Source organism: Nycticebus coucang, chromosome 8 (assembly GCF_027406575.1).
Source record: "Nycticebus coucang isolate mNycCou1 chromosome 8, mNycCou1.pri, whole genome shotgun sequence".
NCBI classification, from domain to species: domain Eukaryota; kingdom Metazoa; phylum Chordata; class Mammalia; order Primates; family Lorisidae; genus Nycticebus; species Nycticebus coucang.
Genome location: NC_069787.1, coordinates 126,222,367 through 126,242,948, shown reverse-complemented (window position 1 = coordinate 126,242,948; position 20,582 = coordinate 126,222,367). Strand labels below are relative to the sequence as shown.

Genomic DNA, 20,582 nt, shown 5'->3' with positions numbered 1-20,582 from the left:
AATAATTGAGAGTTGGTGAGATTTCCCAAAGGCTGGAAGATGGAAGGACATTCCAATGTGGGGTAACAGTATGGTCAAAAGCTTGGAGATGTAAGCAAATGTGGCCTGTTGCCACAAGTAGAAGAAATAGATGTGGGGAAAGAGATGGGAAATGGTAGGAAAGTGAGTTAGAAGTAAAGGATATGAGACTTGAATTTGAACTTGAAGTTGATAAAGAGACTTGAGGGATTTTACATCAGGAATAGATGGATTATACATGATTTACATGTTGACTGATGTTAAGAAAAAGTAACTTTTATACCAGACCTGAATGAAGGCTTTAGCCAGAGTGTTATACAGTCAGGATGTGGAGATCTGCATCATTTAAAAAATGGTTTAGGATCTGATCAAGGGGTAGTGGGTTGCTGGAAGGGAGTGAAAATGCAGATTAGCATTGGGGATGTGTGGCATTGGGTAAGCCACGTACCAGGACACTGTCATCCCCAACATGAGAACTGGAGTTTGGAAAGAAAGGAGAGAGGAGAGGAGCTAGTGCTAACTTCCTCATGAATGCAGAGGAAGGCTGGACCAGCAATACAGTGGCAAGGCCAGGCGGGGATGATGGAGGAAGTCCCTTTCTGTAAATCCTAAGAGAATACACAGGGACCAATTTTATATTTCTATATCTACTTTTTTGTTTTTTTTTTTTTAAAAGATGGCCTTTTGCTATGGAAACATTCCAAGCATTTGCATAATTGAATCGTACAGGCACCCATCACCCGACTCTAGGGACTGTCCACCTGTGACAACCTTATTTCACCTATAACCCTCCCACCCCTTCCATCCCACTGCATTATTTTGATGCAAGTCACGTATCACTTTAAGAGAATGGTCTTTATTTTTTTCAGCCCAATCCTGTGTCACAATCAAAGGATATGATGAACCTTGAACTGTGGCTAATTAAAAAAACGCTGAAAATGAACAAATATAGAGGTAACGTCTCTCTCATAAAGAGAAAGAAAAAATAAGACAATATTAACTAGATTACGAGTCATTTGCAGAAGATAAAATAGAATAACTGTAAATAAGGCTAATCTGGTGAACAACATTACCAGACAAATCCTATGACATGAATTAAACTAATGGAGTTAAATATATGAGCAGGAAATAAAAGGAAATTTAATTTTTAAAAGTGTAAACTAAAGTAGCAAAGAAATAAGCAATGAAATAATTATTAGACTGCAAAGAAAAACCTGATGCAGAGAGACAGCAGGGCTGAGTGTGGCATGGGGAAGGGAATGAAGAGCAAGTTGGAATGTGGGCTGGCCCACATGAAAGAGACCCCAATTAACTCCTCCATTGGGTAATTACTCACTGTGCATCTTCCAGGTCCCAGCGCCGTTCTGGGCTCTGGAATGTCACCTGCCTTTAGAAAACCATCTTCTCTGCTTAAAGCAGAGGGAGCACTTGATGAGAGAAGCCGCCTTTACCTGCCTGAACCCCATCCAGATTCTTTATTAAATATCTGGCTCCTTGAGAAATGGAGGCAATTGGAAGGGGCTCAAAGAAGTGGAACAGAAAATAATTAGAGGAAGAGATTGATTTTAGCAGAAAGATCAAAGGAATCAAATGCAGGGACGTGGCTAAGCAAGGGCTCAGGAAACATGAGCTATTTGAGGCATATAAAGAGGAAAGCAATGTAACAATGATTGAGCGGGGCACAGAGCAGAGTGGACAGTCCTGCGACGCTGACATACACAGGGCAGGCGGGCAAGGGCAGGACCAGCTGCTCACCTGGCCAGGTGCGTGCAGCGAGCCTGCTGGACACGTTCTGATGTTCACCCTGCTTCTGTTGGACGGCTTCCTTGTCTGAGAGCACCCACTTCCAGAGAGGCAGGCACCATTTTTAGCCTTTCAACGTAAGTCAAGAAAGTGTGTTAAATCAGTTCTGCTCTGGCAAGTAGGATGGGCAGGAGCAGCAAGTATTTTCTCTCGATGTTCTAGTGCTCCTTGCTTCCACAGAGTTTTCCTTGTCATCAAAATGTTTACCAGTGAAGGCAGAGAGAGGGACAGCAGGATGGAGGCAAGAGTGAGGCAGCCAGCGAGGGATGGACGGCTGTGCTCTGCCCTGGAGGACAGTATACATTATTTTCTTAAGGTCTTATTGGCTTTATTGTGACAACTTTTAAAAATTCTTAATTGGTTTCTTTCAGAGCCTGGGTCTATCTTTTGGATAGAGTTCAAAATGTATCTTTTTTAGCTTAAAAAATATCACCCATACAAAGTCAATTAACGAATAGCTATTAAATGAGTGCCAGCATTCCTCACCTCTCCACGTTGAGTCAGTGTTTGGGGGCCTTTGAGGCCCTTTGAGTGTCTTACCATGAAGAGGTTTCTCTCTCTGCCTCTTCCCTCTCACCACTATCCTAAAATTATGCTCAATCTGTGGCCTTCGGTATAGATTTGCTATGTATATAAGGCATAGTGTATGTACTGTTTAATATTGGGGATGGCATACTCTAGTTTCTCTTCAGATCGTATGAATCTTTCACCTTTTAAAATTGGGGGTGGATTTCTTTTTCTTTTTTTTTCTTTTTTGAGACTTTATTTATTCATTCATTCTTTGAGACAGAGTCTTACTCTTTTTTTGCCCAGGTAGAGTGCCATAGCATCATTGTAGCTCATAGCAACATCAAACTTTTGGGCTCAAGTGATCTTCCTACCTCAGCCTCCTGAGTAGCTGGAACTACAGGCAACTACCACAATGCCCGGCTAGTTTTTCTGTTTTTAGTAGAGACAGGGTCTCACTCTTGCTCAGGCTGGTCTTGAATTCCTGTGCTCAGGCAATTCACCCCTCTTGGCCTCCCAGAGTGTTAGGATTACAAGCATGAGCCATCGCACCCAGCCTGAGATTGTGTATTTAACTAATTTTTTTTTTAATTAAACCTTTTATTTTGAGATTATTGTACATTCAGATGCAGTTTTAAGAAATAATACAGAGAGAGAGCCCTTGTGCCTTTTACCCAGTTTCCTACCAAAGGTAATGTCTTGCAAAACCAGAGCAGGATAGGAGGCCAGGGTGGGGACACTGAGGCAGTTGGGATACAGGACATTCCCTGCACAGCCAGCCCCCTCAGGTCACCTCTCATGGCCACAGTGCAGCTCTCCATTCCTGCTCTCTCCTTAGCCCTTGGCAATCGCTCTTCTGTTCTCCAGCTCTGTAATCTTTCGTTTTGAGAATGATATAATGACATCAGACATTACTGGGGGTTTGTTTGTTTACTCAGAGTCACTCTCTGGAAATTCACTGGGCTACTGTGCACGTGGGTGCCTCCGTCCTCCTTACTGTCGAGCAGGGCTCCACGATGTGGGCCTACCACGGTCAGTCAAGGACCGCTCAAGGACATCTGGGTTGTTTCCAGGTTTTCTAATTTTGAAATGTGGAGGTGTTCTTAATGTTCTATTTCTAACTCAGATTTAGAAAAGCCAACTAAATGATCAAGACTAGAGCAACTGCCCCTTAGGAAGAGACTGAGAATCCATTTGGCCTAGAAGAGTTGAAGGCTGAGAAGGGATTGATGAAACACAAAAGCAGGAGAAGATTTGCTTGTTCTTCCATCCCTCACAGTGACAGCAGCTAGGAAGAGCAGAGTCAGTTTTAGGGAAATACATTCTACTTTACTAGTCCTCTAAAGAAAGTGTCCAGAGGGCGGCGCCTATGGCTCAAGGAGTAGGGTGCTGGCCCCATATACCGGAGGTGGTGGGTTCAAACCCAGCCCCGGCCAAAAACTGCCCCCCCCAAAAAAAAGAATGTGTCCAGAATAAGGCTTATTATTGTCATTATGTGTCAGAATGTGTCCAGAATAATAAGGCTTATTATTGTCATTATGTGTCAGAATGTGTCCAGAATAATAAGCCTAGAATAAGGCTTATTATTGTCATTAAACCTAGATTGCATCATGGTCTCATGGTGGTCCCTTCCAGCATTCCCTGTGAGGGGGCCGGACATGGTGGCTCACGCCTATAATCCTAGCACTCTGGGAGGCTGAGGAGGGTGGATTGCCTGAGCAATAGCGAGACCCCATCTCTAAAACAAATAGCCAGCCATTGTGGCTGGCGCCTGCAGTCCCAGCTACTTGAGAGGCTGAAGCAAGAGGGCTGCTTGAGCTCAAGAGTTTGAGGTTGCTGTGAGCCATGATGCCATGACACTCTACCCAGGGCGACAAAGTGAGACTCTGAGAAGAAGAAGAAGAAAGAAGGAAGAAGAGGAAGATGAAGATGAAGGAGGAGGAGGAGGAGGAATAATGAGTCCAACAGACATGCTTCTTCATATGTTGGAAAGGAAAAATAAAAATAATTGCATTGATAACACTATTCAAGTTGCAAACAGGGCTTAGAGAAATGGATGAGTGAGTCATACACAGCACATCACAATGACAAAGTTGGAAATGTTCATTACGTTTGCTTTGTGGATAGTATTTTGGAAGGAATGCCCACTCAGTACCCCTTGGGGACACCATCGTAGGTCCCTCGCTTTGGGGGTCAGTCCTCCTGTCCCAGTCTTGCTGTAAATCCCAGGGGTAGCATCTGCTCAGCAGAGGGCCTGGCTTGAGGAAGAGGCACGATCTACTGGGTTCCTTTTCCTTTTGACCCTTTCCTTGAGGTGGGAGTCACTCCTGCATGGCCCTCCCTGATTCATCTTAAGACTCATCAAACACATGGCTGCTACCCACAAGTTCCAACACTGTACCCTGCTCAGTCCCTCACATCCAAACTCCTGCCCCTGGCCCAGGTTCAGGTGTGCCCCTCTGCTGCCTTGCCCTTCCCCCCTTCTCCCCAGCACCACACCACGAGGCTTTACCATTTTTGTGGCTGGGCAGGCCTGTGGTTTGATCCCATATGGCCTTTCTTACATTCTTTAGCAATTCGAAGGAAGCCTCAGTGGTTACATATTTTAAATAAATGAAAAGATCAAAGCTTATGAAGAAGAGATGCAGACAGCTTTAAACTTTCTGATTTGGGTCTTCTTTTTGGGAGAAGAGCTTAAAGAGGCGTGAAGTCAGTATCAGAAAAACAGGGTCTACAAAAACTTCTGATCAATTCCTTATTGCTAAAGCCCAAGAAAGTGACTGTGTCCAAATTTACATGGACATTCGATAGCTAAGACAGGATATCTTAATGTAAAGCACTTGTTCTTTCCATTCTAATATACAATTCTGGCTCCCCCTTTTATGCCTAAGCAACCAAGTGACCTGTCTCTTGCAGATGTGGCCCAGAGATAAAGGCAGAGCTTCTTTCCCCTTGGTTTTTATAGTAACGGGAAAGACCACTTGCTTTTTTAATTCCTAGGATCTTATGTAGACTGGGAGATAGGTTTAAATTAAAGCAGATTTGATCTGTTTGGGGAGGGTGACCCCATCTCTTTTCCGTTTCTCTTCGGTTTCATCCAGAATTGCAAAGCAGGATGTAGTTTGGTGAGCACCTGTTTTCGTCATCTTAGTTGGAGGCTGTGGTGTGTTGTTCTGCCTGCCCTGCATCCATTCCCCAGGTCTTGTGGTGGCTACTCCCCCTCTGCTCTCAGGACAGAAGATTCTTTGGGGGAAAACCCTCATCCTGGCAGAGGCACCTGCCACGCAGTGGCACCATTCACTCATCAGGGTGGCATGCAGCCAGCTCTTCCTCCTTCCTCTCCTTTCACCCCTTCATCTCAGCCAGGTGGACAGGCTGCTCCTCCAACTCCATGGGAATTGGGTTGTTTTACAGGTGAACTAACGGGGTCTCCCATGGTGCTTTGCAGCTCTCTGCATTTGCAGAGACATCCAAGGGCAGACGGGAGGCCGCTTGAAGTGGGGAGTACAGAAAGAAGAGATGGTTGTGCAGAGAGACAAGAGGGGGTTTTCTAAAGCTGAATTGTCTTCGTGGGGGAGGGGCTGATGGACCTGGAAACTATCTGTAAGGCTTTAACTCCTAAGTAAAATTCTTGCTGAAATGCCTGCAGTCTCTTCACGAGATTTTGGTGTTCACTTAATGTTACTCTTTCAGCAAATTCAATGTAGACTTGGTCCCAGCTATTCATGGGATTAGACACCAGTTTAGTAAAATGATATATGTAGGCTAATTCCTATTGACCCTTCAGAGAAAGAAATCGCATATTGTTATTCAAGAAGCACAAGTAATTTTATCTCTTTTTACAAGCCCAAATCAAATAGATTACCTTCCTGAGCAATGAACGACTTGAAATGCAGATGGCTATGCCAGGTTAAAGAGCAAGAGGATAAGGCCTTGCATTTGAATGACCAAGGTGGTCTATAATTTGCTGCCACAAAGTTTTCTTAAATAATATAGAGGAAACCAGCTGATTGGGAAACTGAAGAATCTCTCAAGGGGAAAAAATGGATAAGATAGGGGTGTCATGGGAAGCAGTGTTTTGTATTTATTTAGTAGCCTTCTTCTTGAAGGTAAAAATACTTTGAAACCTTTCTCCTCCCTGCTTTTGTCTGGGCCCCTTCATCTCCATTCTAGACTACTCAGAGAGCTCCCTATTGAATTTCCCAGCTTTCACCTTTGCCCCCTTGCAATTTGCTCTCCACTCTGTAGCCAAAGCGATCTTTTCAAGTTTGTCTTTTAAAGCTTACAACTCTCCAGTAGCTTCCCTCTGTCCTTGGGATAAAATTCAAACTTCTTACCTTGGCCTTAGAGGTATTTCAGGATTTCTCAATAGAGACAATATTTGCAGGACAATATGAGCAAGGCAAACCTCCAATGAGTCTGTCAAAAGCTATGCGAGGAAGTTAGCATCCTTCCTCCCTGCTCCCTAGAGGCCAGCTGTGCTCTGTCCTGGACTCCAGCATTTTATGTGCAAACCAGCCTGTGCATACCAATGATTTTCAGCAGGTGCACCATGAAAAATTTTTAAGGATCACTAATTAAATTATTTTTAAAAGAAGTTCAAAGCACAGTAAGTATATTATTATTATGTTTTTTTGCAGTTTTTGGCCAGGGCTGGGTTTGAACCTACCACCTCTGGCATATGGGACCAGCACCCTATGAGTTTGAGCCACAGGCGCCGCTCCCAGTATATTCTTTTTTTTAAATCTTTTTTTAAACAACATAATTTAAATATGCCATGCAAGTTTATCTATAGGTTTGAGCATGCTGTGAGATCAAAACGGTTGAAAAACACCGCTCTGGGCAAAGGTCTGGGGCTGTGACCCCCAGGGGAGATCTCCTATTAGCCTACAGAAACTTGGTCTTGCCTGTGGTCAACTTCTGGATCTTTGCAGTGGCTGTTTGTCGTGTCTGGAGCGTCTTTTCCACATTTAATGTTACGTCCTCCAAGAGCCCTTCTGTGACCACTCCATCTAAAATGCACCCGTGAACACAAACACGGAGTGACCCTGGGTCACTATCCACAGATTTCCTCTTCATTTGCCCCCTTGTTTATTGTCTGTCTCCTCTCTGTAGAATGCAAGTTCCATGCGAGCAATCTGTTTTGTTTGCTGCTATCTCCTCAGTGCCTGGGGATACACATTTTTATAAACATTTGTTGATCAAATAAAATAGATGCCATTAAGTTGTATGTCATTTAATCCCATTCATAATAACTGCTAGGATGCCGGAGAAAGGCATTAGCAAATTCGTTTTTCATATAAAGGGCCAAGACACTAAAAATAACAGGTTCCACACGGAATGATTATGAACAATGGAGGGAAGAACTAAACTAGAAATGTCTTTGCCTCCTTATTAAATCACAGCGGATTGTTTTGGTATAAGGCAATCCATTGAGAGGTCACACTGAACAACACACACGGACTGTAATGAACATAATTCCCCTGTCCCCACGTCTTTACAGCAAAATGCCCACGATGGTCGCTACTATCTACGGACCAGTTGCATTTCACGTTATATCACAGTTGACCATATCTTCTCAAATTTAGGTTCAAAAGCTCAGATTCACCCTTCAGAGAAAGGGAGAGACAAGGAAGTGAGTTTTATTGTTCCCTGTGGAACAAAGGTGAATATGCCTCTCTCATCTGATCCTAGGTCCTAACGAAATTGACTCCTTACAGACAAGGTGAGACCTTCCCGTGGGGATGGCACAAAACAGGTGCTCACAGTCGCCACTGTCCCCTCAGTGGTTCTAGAATTCCATTTGGAGGAGCCTCCCTTCCTCCTAGGGTCCTCCACCCACTGTACCAGGCAGCTGCTACCAATGAGGTGGACTTGACTGAGAGGTTAAATTCTATTTGCCAGCTCTGCCTGGAACTGTAGACAGAGCAAAACTTTTCAGATAAATCTGAATTTGAATATTCTATCTGCTTTTCATCCCCTAGGTCATCTTCTTCTGTTTGTTTAATCATATCCAATTTGTGGGGTAGTTGGGAGAATTCCAAATAACGTGTGTGTTTACCCTGGTGTTTGTGGTGATTAGAACTCAATAAACAGTAGCATGTAACTGTGGTGAGGAGAAGAGTGGACTTCACCCCCACAATGAAGGAGGAATTACTTGGATGTGGGATGGTGGGAGGAGGGGCAGATTACTTAGAACACTGGAGGGACATGTTGTGTTGGACCCGAGGAGTGGTTCCCAAGGTGTGACTCCCAGGCCACCTGTGAACTTGTTTGAAGTAGCAAATATTCAGGCCTCCATTCAGACCTACAGATCAGAGACCTGAGGATGGGACCTACTCAATTGTGAGTTAACTAACTTTCTGGGTAATTTTCACACCTACTCTCTCTAGTTTGGGAACCACTACAATGTGTGAGGAGAAAGCAGGAACAGGACATAGAAGTGATTAAGTTGGGGAGAAGACTACTCACTTGATGATTAATCAGGGAGGGAACAAGGAAGCGATGCCCCTCACAGAGGCCACAGTCATGTCAGCACTACCCACCCTGGAGGTGACTGATTTCCCACTGGCAGGACATCAATGTGCCATAAACACAAAGGACAGACCCAGGGCACACTACAACACCGTGGGTTGTGTTACAAGGTGAAGTTTGGGGAGAATATCCAAGCGGAAGCCTCAGCTCAGGCAGACAGCTGACCGAACTTCAGTCTCTTCCCCTCTGAATCTTTCACGTGCAGCTTTGGCTGAAGCTGGGCTAGGCACTCCTCAAGCTCCCCCAGCTTGGTGGTTTCTTGACTGCATTGCGCTGGCCAAGCACAAGGTGAACAGTTGGGGAAAGGACGGAGCCAAGAGTGTGTCAGGAGACTCACCAGCACAACAGTCTCCTACTTCACCTGTTCAACAGAGACCACCTGCTTCCCCCCATCCCAACTCCTTCCAGGACACCGGACATAGAAGTACTTCTCGTGGGGTCAAAAGCTGAAAACTGTCTTTAAAGAATACAACCAATTGCAGGCCCTGTGAGACCCAGCAGCTTTTTAACCACATCTGCATTGTAGGCCGTTTCCAAAGTTAACCCCAGCAATGGACCTGTGATCGCCTCGGCACCTACTTCCCTTTGGTTCCACCTAATTAGAAACTTACATTTTTATTAGAAATTGAATTTATATATCCTTAGACATATACCAATACTTGCAGATTATTCTAAAGTGTATAGATAGGATATGGGGCTAGTATCATATTATGAAGGTGCAAGCATTTTGCTGGAGACTATTGGGCATTCAGATCCAACATAGTTATTGAGCACTCACTCTGCCCCAAACATGTACATAGGTATTATTATCATTCCCATTACGCAGACCAGAGAACTAGGCTCAGGAGCATAGAAGAACCAGCTACTTTACGTGGCCAAGAGGGCGCTAGATGCCAATCTCCTAAAGAAGGTGATATTAATCCCCAACTAGACCATCAGCTATGGCAGGCACCTGCCCTTACTTTCGTTAAAAATGACACTCTCGATTCCTAGTCGACGTATATGCATATGTGGTGATATATACTTCCAATAGAAAGTTTCTGCTGCTGAAACTTATCACCACCTTTCTGAACTGGTGAGGACAATATTTTCAGTTTAAAAGTGAATCATCATGCACAGGTCAGATAAACCTACTTGAACAAACCTACTTGTAAAGCCAAACAAAGAAAATGCTAAAAGTAACAATAATCATGTTTCTTAAGTATGATATGAACGAAGGAAAAGTGGCAATTGGTTCTTATTGAAACACCTGAAGAGGTGCCTTATGAAAACAAAGAAAAATAGTTCCTTTAAAATGTTTTGAGGCTCACTTTTGACATATACCGTCTTCATGGAGATTCTAAGATGTCTTACCAATGTTCTTCAAGCATATAAAATAAATTTAAGCCAAAATGTAAAACAATCAACTATTCTTTAATTCTCTGAACACAAAATAAGAGGAAATGGGTTTGCTTTAAGAGGAACTTCCAAATAATGAGCCTGGTTAGTAATTAGGAATGGGGTCACTAGGGAGTTGGGGATTCTTCTTGGAGGGGGGATGGGAAGAGAGGGTTGACCTAACTGTGGTAAAAGCTGTGGGACAGAGCTGGTTTTCATTTTCAAAACTTATTTCCTCTTCCAAGGAACAACGGAGTTTCCCAACTACTAGAAAAACAAAGAAGTAAGAAACATTTATGGAGACTAGGCTGGGTTCTGGGCTCTTCCAATGCTAACAGTCATGTTAATTATTTACTCTCTTCACAAACAAGGCAAATGAGATTCAGATGGCCCAGTAATTTGCATATTATGGTATAAATCAGTGGTTCTCAACCTTCCTAAAGCCACAATGTATTTATTTTCATTGTTAAAAGGGGTCACGACCCACAGGTTGAGAACCGCTGGTATAAATGAAGGGACTGGAAATTTACCCAGATCTATCTGCTCAATTCTAGGCCCAGTTGTTCTTTCCATTTCATCAGAAAGTCTCTCCCTACTACCCACAGTTTTAATGGTAAGGAAACTGAGGCTCTGATAAAATCAATGGTCCGTGTGAGGTTATAGACTCAATATGTGATGGGTAGTTCCCTGCATGAAATATTCAAGAAGGCACTTTTTTTTCCCTCTCTTAAATGCCTTGATTTAGATGATAAAAGATCACAGTATGTTACTTTTCGAGATTTTCCAGCTTTGGGGGTGGAATTTTTCTTGGCGGCATCCATTTTTAAAAGCAGAATATTTAACACTGCTTTCTGGATTTAGCCTGATACAAAATGAAGCAAAAGTTGTCCACGTGCACCCTGCCCCCTTCCACTCTGTGAACACACAAGTTAATGTTTTGCTTGGGATACCAGCCTCTCTCAACAGGAAAGACCCCCGTGGAGTCCTGTGTGATTTTAGAGTGAGGAACAGATCTTTCTATTCAGCGAGGAATAATGGCCACTTTGCCAATCAGAAGTCAGGAGGACAAGAGAACCCACACACGAACAAATCCTTGTTGATAAAACAAAATCTTTTCCCACAAACATTCTGTCTTCAGAAAGCACTGACAAGTGGACAGAGCACTTGTCAGTTAATAATAAAAAGAATTCTTCAGTGACTACTCAGATGTATGAGTATGTTTAAAAGGCATGAAGTATGTAAGGAATTTTAATCCAGCCTCTGTGTTCACACCCCCGCGTAACAACTGGAGAGAAACCACTGGCCTCTGAGTGGTGAATGGCCCCAGATTCATCTAGGAGCAGAGAGACTGCCAGCTCTGTTACGTAGGATTTCTCCTTTTTGATTTCTGTGTGGACTTTCTTCTTGGCTGTAGCTGTTGATTGGGCTTGGATAAAAGACTTCGTATACATTGCAAAATGACCATCAAGGGTTTCTCCTCCGATTCCACGCCCATTTCTTTGTATGCTATCCATAAAACCCCAAACCCAACTGTATGTATACATTTCCACCTTTCATAGACACACTTCTGCTAGCAAATCTTTCACTGATAAAAAGTTTTTGTTTTTTTTGGAGTTTTTGGCCAGGGCTGGGTTTGAACCCGCCACCTCCGGCATATGGGGCTGGCGCCCTACTCCTTTCAGCCACAGGCGCTACCCCACTGCTAAAAAGTTTTATTAGTTAATTTCAAATTAATATCTAGGAAGCCCCAGACCATTGGAGAAAACAAATCAGGAAGCTGAATTTGAAATAACAGAGAGATATCAGCTTCAGTGAGATGACTTCTAGCCCTCTGCTGTGGGTGACACAGAAATTCTGAGCTTAAGACATTTTTTTCTTCTCTGCACGTGGTACTGTGGGTACCAGAGGCGTGTTTCCACCGTCATAGTCTTGTTTATTTATTTAGTCTTCTACTGCAGCGTTGCACACAATCACCCCCAGTCCTCACCTCATGCTCTTGGCCGCCAAACCCTACCTGCTAACAAGCTGGGATGCACAAAGGGTTAAGGCTGCAGCCTTCGCTGCCCATGGACATTCAAACCTTCTGCCAGACTTTCTCCTCTGCAGTCAGCCCTGGAGCTCCAGCCCCTTGCAAAGCTTTACAGCACTGGCAGAAGCAGTGTCTCCTCCTGGCTCCGTTTGGTTTAAGCTTGCAGTTCACCAGGTTACACAGCTTCAGAGTCTAAACTTAGCCCAGCAGGATCTTAGGTAGGCTTTGTCCCTCTTCCTCTGCCGAGTTTGTTTCCCCTGCTCTGTCCTGGAAGGCCTCAGGGCCTTCTGTAACCTTGCTGCCTCCTCCTCCCTGGGAGATACATCCTCAGCGTGCATTACGGCACATTTCCCCAGTAACCTTGTTTTTTCCTTCAGCTCAAACTTCTCCCAACAACATCATCTCTGCTGACCCTGAATTTCTCTAGTCCTTTCATAACAGCATTTCCAGCTCACCGTGAGAGCAATTATAGAGGGCAAATTGGGGAGAAAAGGTTTGGGAACTCACCTGCACAGCAGCAAGGATCAGACACAGGATGGGGCTGTCTGCAAACTTCCCAGGGACTGTCTGCAGCCAAGTCTCTTGCCCTTAAAGGGACAGGGTGTTTTTCACCATAAAAGGAAGACAGTTTCACTTTGTCTGCTTTGGGACCTGTTTAGGCAAAGCAGCTCCTTTTCTAGACATCGCCTGAGAGGCTCAAACCTTGTGGAGAAATCTGGAGCCTGTCACTTCAAGAGGACCTGAGCATAATAGGCAGCTTAATAGCTCTTGTATAAGACTCAAGAGCAAGGCTTGGAAGGCCGTTTTTAAAGGCCAGAGAACTCTTCATTTGGGGGTGGTTCCCTTACAAAAAGGCTTTAGGGCAACTGGGAAGTCTTCCTCAGTTGGAAAGGCTGAAGGGCTTCTTCCATGGGGATTTGGCTTCCAGGATGATTTTGTTCAACCTCAAAGAGAGAGGATGGAAGGGCATTGGAGCTTGTGGTGTGAGGCTTGGATCGTGGACATTAGCACTGCACCCTGAAAACTGTGGAGATAGTTTTGCTATTTTAGCTGGCAGAGAACCCTTGCTGAACAGATAAAACTCGCAGTCCTTGATGGAGGCTGTGCACCAGCCATTTCCACTCCTGAGTACCACTCGTGGGCTCCCTTGGCTAAAGCTCACAACTGAAGTTTGAGGGCTTTTCTGCTGATGATATTCAAATGCAAAGCCATCCTGTTGGTTTGGGGTGGATTAAAAGTAATTATAAAATGTTAGGTTCTAAGAAGAACGTAGAAGCTTAATTTAGTCACCACTTGGGTGGTAACATACATACATCTCTCTTTGCTGCCAATTGGATGTTGTCTTTGAAAATGCTTTGAAGTGTGCAGGTGGCTCTAGGCAGCACTTATTCTTTATTTCTTAGCTAACTATGCCTAATATTTAGTGGCTGTGCCATAGATTTGGGATCTTATAAAAACGTCACTTGGCACCTGGTTATACAATCTCGTAGCACTTACTTTCACATCTCACCTTCTTGCATAGATTTTGATTCTTCAAGGACAAAGACCAGTTCATATTTTTTCATATTCTGACTAATCCTCTAATGGACCAAGCATGTAGGAGACTGGAAAACACTTACTGAGGAAATCAATCAAATGGAACCCAGGGTTTTGGTATGATGTCTGCATAGTTTTAGGAATAAAGTGAGTGTTTACTAAATTATTGTTGCAGTTGTCAAATAAATACATGATTTCTTTGCTTCACTTTCTCTTTCGTATCAATTAGTATTCGTTTTTCAGTACTACCAAATTTTCTTCAAGGGCAGAGAGGTCAGAGGAATTTTTTAAAAAGTAATCATGGTGATAACTCTTTGACCCAACAATCTCCTTTCTAGGATTTAATCTAAGGAAATAATTAAACAGAAGCAAAACATTATATAAATACAGATGTTCTTTGCATTGGTATCTGTCATGGCAAAAACAAGAGATAACTTAGTGGCCTTGAGGTCATTTTATGCATCAGGAATAATAGTTCATGCTTACTTGATTGCTCATGATGTATCAGACACTGTTCTAAAAACTTCATACAGATTAACTCAATCAGGAATCTCTTAATCTGTTTTAATTCTCATGACAAACCTATGGGGTAGAAATTGTCATCATGATCATTTTATAGGCCAGAAAACTAAGGCATGAAGATTAAGAAACTGGCTTTGGAATGGGGGTATTTGGGCATCCACACTTGAAGTCTTAGCTTTCATCAGAACTTACTGAACATTGTCCCAGGCACTGAGGACACACAGATTTATAAAGACAGAAAGGGCTGTGCCTTGATGCAGCCATTAAAAGCAACAGTTGTGAAAACTATGTGCAGATATGGAAACATGCTCACGATACAAAGTTAACCATAAGAAGCAGAATATAAAATATCTATGATTGGGAGGAGCTACATATCTACATCTATATGTCTGTAAGAAATGAAATGTAATATAAAACTGAAGATGGTTACGTGACGGTGTCGTGCAACATGATTTTCTGTAAAATTATCTCGAGTGGGCATTTTTTTTTTTTTACTATTTTCATTTAAAAGTTTTTTTTACTATTTTCATTCAAAAGTGTTACTATTTTCATTTAACATTTGCCACAGAACTTTGACCTTGGCATTCTTCTCGTTTGTAGCCTGTCTTGCTCCCGCTCCATACGCGATGCTCTGGGAGTTGATTAGCGATTAGTGGGTGATGAGAGCTTGATGATGTCATCATGGGGGTGTGGGGGCACTTTCTGCCAGCTGAGGGATTCCTTGTGCTTCACACAGGGCACACCCAGACTGCCGTTCATTTTCACCTAAACTGCATACCATAGGGTCTTCTCACAATGTCCGTTTTCACCTGACATCTTATGATTGTGCGGGCCTGGCAAGGATAAAGAATAATCTGACAGTGATGGATAATCAGGGAAATCCTTTCGCTTAAATTTTTCTTTATGTGGTTTCCAGCAAGTTTTCTAAACCTAAAAATGTTTGTTAGTTAGCAACAGATACATCTCAGAAGATGAGCTTATTCCATGAATGAAAGGGAAGACTTTTGTGTAAATCAACTAGCAATTAAAAAGTTGTGTGTAATGCTTAAAGCAATTGAGGGCTGCATTAAATTAATGCATTTACATCTTGTGAGGTATTAAAAAATCAAAGAAGGTAAGCTCTAAAAGCAAACTGAAAACCTGTGTTGGGGGCATGAACATAGTCATGGCCTTTGGCACCAAAACCATATTTTCTTTTCTAAAATTATTTCGGAGATTTTCCTCTCCTGGAAGAAGGGAGAAGAAAGGGAGTAAGAGACCATGTATTCTAGAGGAATGAGGATATAATGATGTTTTAAAAAATGTAATAAAGCATTTACAGGAAAGTAGGAGTTTTTCCTGATAAAATGTTAACAGTATAAATTATATAATTTACATAGTAAAGTTGCAGGTTGGTCTCATTTATTTACTATTTTTCTAACTGAATACATATCATGCAACAGTACATGTCTCCATTTTAGAAAACACAGCACAGTTTAAACCGAGCTTCAGACGGAGTGGAGTGGTTATTAATCATCTCACTGCCTTAAACGCAGGACCTTTAAGTATTACAAGGGGCGTTAGTAAAGATGAATCATTTCATATGTGTTATTTTTATAACTTAAGGTTATATTTGCTCTTTTGAAAATTTCAGAATAGTGCACGCGTTGGGGTTACATAATTTGCTTTTGTACATTTTAAATCAAGTTATAAGGGTACCTTTCATTTGGAATATGTTAAATTTATCCTCAAATACATCACAACTCTTTTGGGTTTTGCACATTTACATTTATGGTTTTAGAAATTGTTTTCAAAAAAAAAGAAAAGAAAGAAAAAAACCCTAAACATATAAGTACTCGTTAAAGTATACAAAATGGAAAGGGAGAGTTCCTCCTTGAAGGACCTGGAGGTAACTTCAGGGGCATTTTGATGGTATTAGGTTCAGTTTCCAGGAACACATAAATCTCATTATTTCTCCCTCATGTGAAATTCTCACACACCAGGAGCTGCAGAACAGGAACCAGAGACTAATGTTCCTAGTGGCTGTTAAGAGAGCTCTGTGCCCTGGATGCAGAGTTGCTCAAGGTCAGGTGAGAGCCAGGGTTACATCAGTGACCGACTCCCCGGCATCATGGCCCAGCTGAGAACTCTCAGGAGGAAGCTGGGAAGGAAGAGAGGACGCAGGCTTGGCTCCGCGGCAGTGAATGGAACAGCGCCTTGTGCTGGAACTTGCCGTGTTTCCTTCTATATATTTTCTATGTTATACGAAAAACAGTAACACTACAATCATTGTTCTGCGATATGCCCTTTCACTCAATGATAGTATAAGATAGCCATTTTTTCACATTATATCTGGATTATTATATTTCTTTCAATATCTACCTAGTTTTCGCCTATATTAAAATTTATTAAACATCCCCGTGCTGGTAAATATTTGCTTCCAACTTTTTGTCATTATAAATATTGACCCCTTCCTAGAGGAAGATAATGTTTTAGTTGAGCCCCTCCATACCGTGACTCTCTCTTATACACGCCTGGCTGTGCACATGGGCAAGAATTTCTCTAGAATGGGACTACAAGTTGACAATAAGTGTATGATAATTCCCATTTATATTTTAATAGCTGTGTTAAAATGAACAAATACTCTTTTAAAGATGATTTTCATCATTTTATTGCTTAAAACCCACTATTTTTTCTCTTGAACAGCTAAGACATACGTATGATAAAAACACCAAGGGTCATAAAAAGAATAGATGGTAAACTGTACGTCTTTTTTACTTCACCCTCCATTTCTCATCCCCAGTGGCAGTTTCTTGAGTGCCCTTCAAAGGATATGCTTGTGTATGTGTGTTTATACACATATATTCTTACACAAATGATGTCATAATATATCTATATAAGCACATGCATATACATAGCCATGATGTCTATAGGTTTGTATATTATACATGTCTGTCTGCATCTCGGTCTTTTTATTTAACAACATATGGCAGAGATTATTACATATCCAGAACTGCAGATCTCCCTTATTTTTATTTTTTTATTAAATCATAACTGTGTACATTAATGCATTTATGGGGTACAATGTGCTGATTGTATATACAATTTGGTATGCTGACATCAAACTGGTCAACATAGCCTTCACCTCACTTAATTGTTGTGTTAGGACATTTATACTCTACTCTTAATAAATTTGACATGTACCCTTGCATTATTCACAATGGGTGAGGTCACACCAATGATCCTCCTCCACCTGGCCTTCCCCCTTCTCTCCCTCCCCCTTCTTCTTCCCTCCTTCATTCTGGGCTATACTTGTGTTTTATCATTTGTATGAAAGTGTGGGTGATTATATATTGGTTTCATAATAGTACTGAATACATTGGATACTTTTTCTTCTATTCTTGTGATACTTTACTAAGAAGAATATGTTCTAGCTCCATCTATAAACACAAAAGAGGTGAAGTCTCCATCTTTTTTATGGCTGCATAATATTCCATGGTGTACATATACCACAATTTGTTAATCCATTCATGGGTCTATGGGCACTTGGGCTGCTTCCATGACTTGGCAATTATGAATTGGGCTGCAATAAACATTCTGGTGCAAATGTCTTTGTTGTAAAATGATTTTCTGTCATCTGGGTATATACCTAGTAGAGGAATTGCAGGATTGAACGGCAGGTCTACTTTAAGTTCTCTGTGTTCTCCAAACTTCTTTCCAAAAGGAACGTATTAGCTTGCATTCCCATAGCAGCGCAGAAGTGTTCCCTTCTCCCTTGTTTTTTTAAATAGCAGGATATTATAATGCCATCTTCTGCAAATATGCCAAAATTTAACCAGTCTCCTATTGCTGTACATTCAGATCGTGTCTAGGCTATTGCAACTAAAATGATTGTATCATAAGTATCTTTACCCATTAAATGTGATTTCAACAATAACTAAAAACACTTACTGGCATTATATTAAATTAATTTAATTTAGAGAAAGCTGATATCATTATAATATTCCATCTTTGAATCTAAACATAGAGAATGCCGTTTCATTGTTTCCAGATTCAGTCTAACATAATCTGTATGTTTATTGTTATTTTTATTCTAAAGTATTTTATTATGATAGAAGCTATTTTAAATAGGAATTTTTTCCTTATGTTTTCTAACTTATTCTATATATAAAGGTTATTTGGTTATTGCATTTTATAACCAGCTTTCTTGCTGTTCTATCTTATCATTTCCAACAGTTTTCCATGGAACTCTTTTTCAGCCACGTGAGGATATCATCTATAAATAATTACCATTTTTGTTCATCCTTTTCAATATTTTATAGGTTTCACTCTTATCAAATTGGGTGATACTTAAACAGTGTTAGTTAAATCTGTTAAACAATGTTGTCTTTTCCTTGCTTTAATAAGGAAGGCTATTTTATTTCACCAGTGATCAAGATTCTGCCTTGGAAAAATGAGAATAAATGGATAATTTCTTATAACTACCACAATAAAAATACCTTATATAAAAATTTAAGCATTATGAAGAGAGTTTATCTGGAACACGTCTATTTTTAGTGGCTAAGTGACTAAACTTGATAGCTCCCACACCCCCTGCCCTGGCTGCCAGGAATAAGTCTCTAACTGTATCTCACTGTTTCTCCAGGGCTCCAGGGGCTCACAGAGGTCATCTAAGCTTTACCAACACGGGCTTGTTCTGTCTATCCTGCAGGTACTACTGTCAGTGACTCTCTTGAGATGTTTCTGAGCCCAGTGATCCTCTGCTGGTGACCACTGCAGCTCGCCCACTCATCTCAGCCTCCCCCAGAATAAGAAAAGGGGAGCTCTCCTTCCTTTTGTTACTTCAAGGAATGTGATGCAGATTCTTCCATTTAACCCATGAGACACCTAATACCAGGATGAAATTTAACGTGAGGTTACTGAAAGTTGGGAGTGAATGGGAGAGAATTGGTACAGCATCCCCCTACCCCCGAGCAGCCTTAGGGCCCACCATGGGGCTGGATACCCACCTCCTTCTCTGCCTTCAGATGTCAAGAGAATTTCTGCTTCTTGGAGCTTGGACAATACCACCCACCCACCCAGAGAGAGGAGAAAGATACCCTCTAACATAAGGGCAGGGCTCACTTCCTTCAACTTTTTTGCCAGCCCAGGATTGATGAACTCCCAGAAGTACAGTGGAAAGATCCAGCTGCTCCAGGGAAGCACTCATTTATCACCCACAGGCACACGGTCTGTCCCCAGGGCACCAGCAGGACAGTCAGAGCATGACCCGACATCACACATTTATGTATTTTAAATGTGCCCTTGGGAGCCAACATTGGGTCCAGACAGTGGATTACACACTGCAGTCCTTTTAGACACAGGATTTTTTTTTTTTTAAATATAATGATGCTATGACTATGACCTGTACTGAGAAGACAGAATCAGGAATCATCTGGACACCCAACTGGGGGAAAGACTGACCAGTGCGTGATGCAGGCGAGATGTGAACAGAGACTTATAGTTTTGTTGGCTATCATGAAGGCTTCGCTAGCAACCCTTTATTTCATATTAAGTTAAAGGAATGACATCAAACCTATAGTCCCTGTGTGATGATCAGACTACACCTTGTCCCCTAGCTCCACACTAGTCTAGGAAATGGAAGACCAACCTAACTACTTCCTCTTGGAAGCCTGATTCATTCCATGAGATCCTTCAATCCTCCGAGCTTCTTGTTGCTTTGCTTGAGTTTTTTTTTGTTTGTTTGTTTTTTACTGAATAAATACATTAATAAATATTATCACTATCTGGGTTTTTTTTCTGCCCTCTGTGAGTTTATGCACTATCTTAGGGTAGGAATTTATTCATCAATTTGGAAAGATTTGTTCAAAGTCTACAAGATGTTGGGTTCAGTTCCGAATCCTGGAGATACAGTGGTAGACAAAATAGGCAAAAATCCCAACTTATGTGGGGAGACAGACCAATAAAGAAAGAAAGAAGAAAATGTCAAGTAAAAAATTTCATGATACAGAGAAAATAAGACACGTGAAGGGGGCGATTGGGTGTTGGTTAGGAAAGAAATCTCCAAATTCTTGCTTGTTAAGCTGATCGCATCCTTCTTTTAAGTTCCCATAGCACCTACCAACCAGTTCACCTGGCAAATAGGATTGTTCACACAATTTTTTTTTTCCTGAAACCTGACAAAAGTTTCTTTTTTGGGCGGTGCCCTGTGGCTCAGTGAATAGGGCGCCGGCCCCATGTACCAAGGGTGGCGGGTTCAAACCTGGCCTGGGCCAAA

General features: G+C 41.9%; 1 protein-coding gene across 2 annotated transcripts in view; it reads right to left on the bottom strand.

Moving 5' to 3' along the window:
• The window catches only part of SCHIP1 (schwannomin interacting protein 1), a 791,641-nt gene that overhangs the window by 140,319 nt on the left and 630,740 nt on the right, over positions 1-20,582 (bottom strand). The window contains exon 1 of one of the 2 annotated variants that reach the window (XM_053599494.1): positions 12,776-12,812. The exons of the other annotated variant lie outside the window; for it this stretch is intronic. The gene's annotated coding sequence lies outside the window, so the exon portion shown is untranslated. Of the gene's footprint in view, positions 1-12,775; positions 12,813-20,582 lie in introns of those variants that run through there. 2 annotated transcript variants of the gene reach the window in all.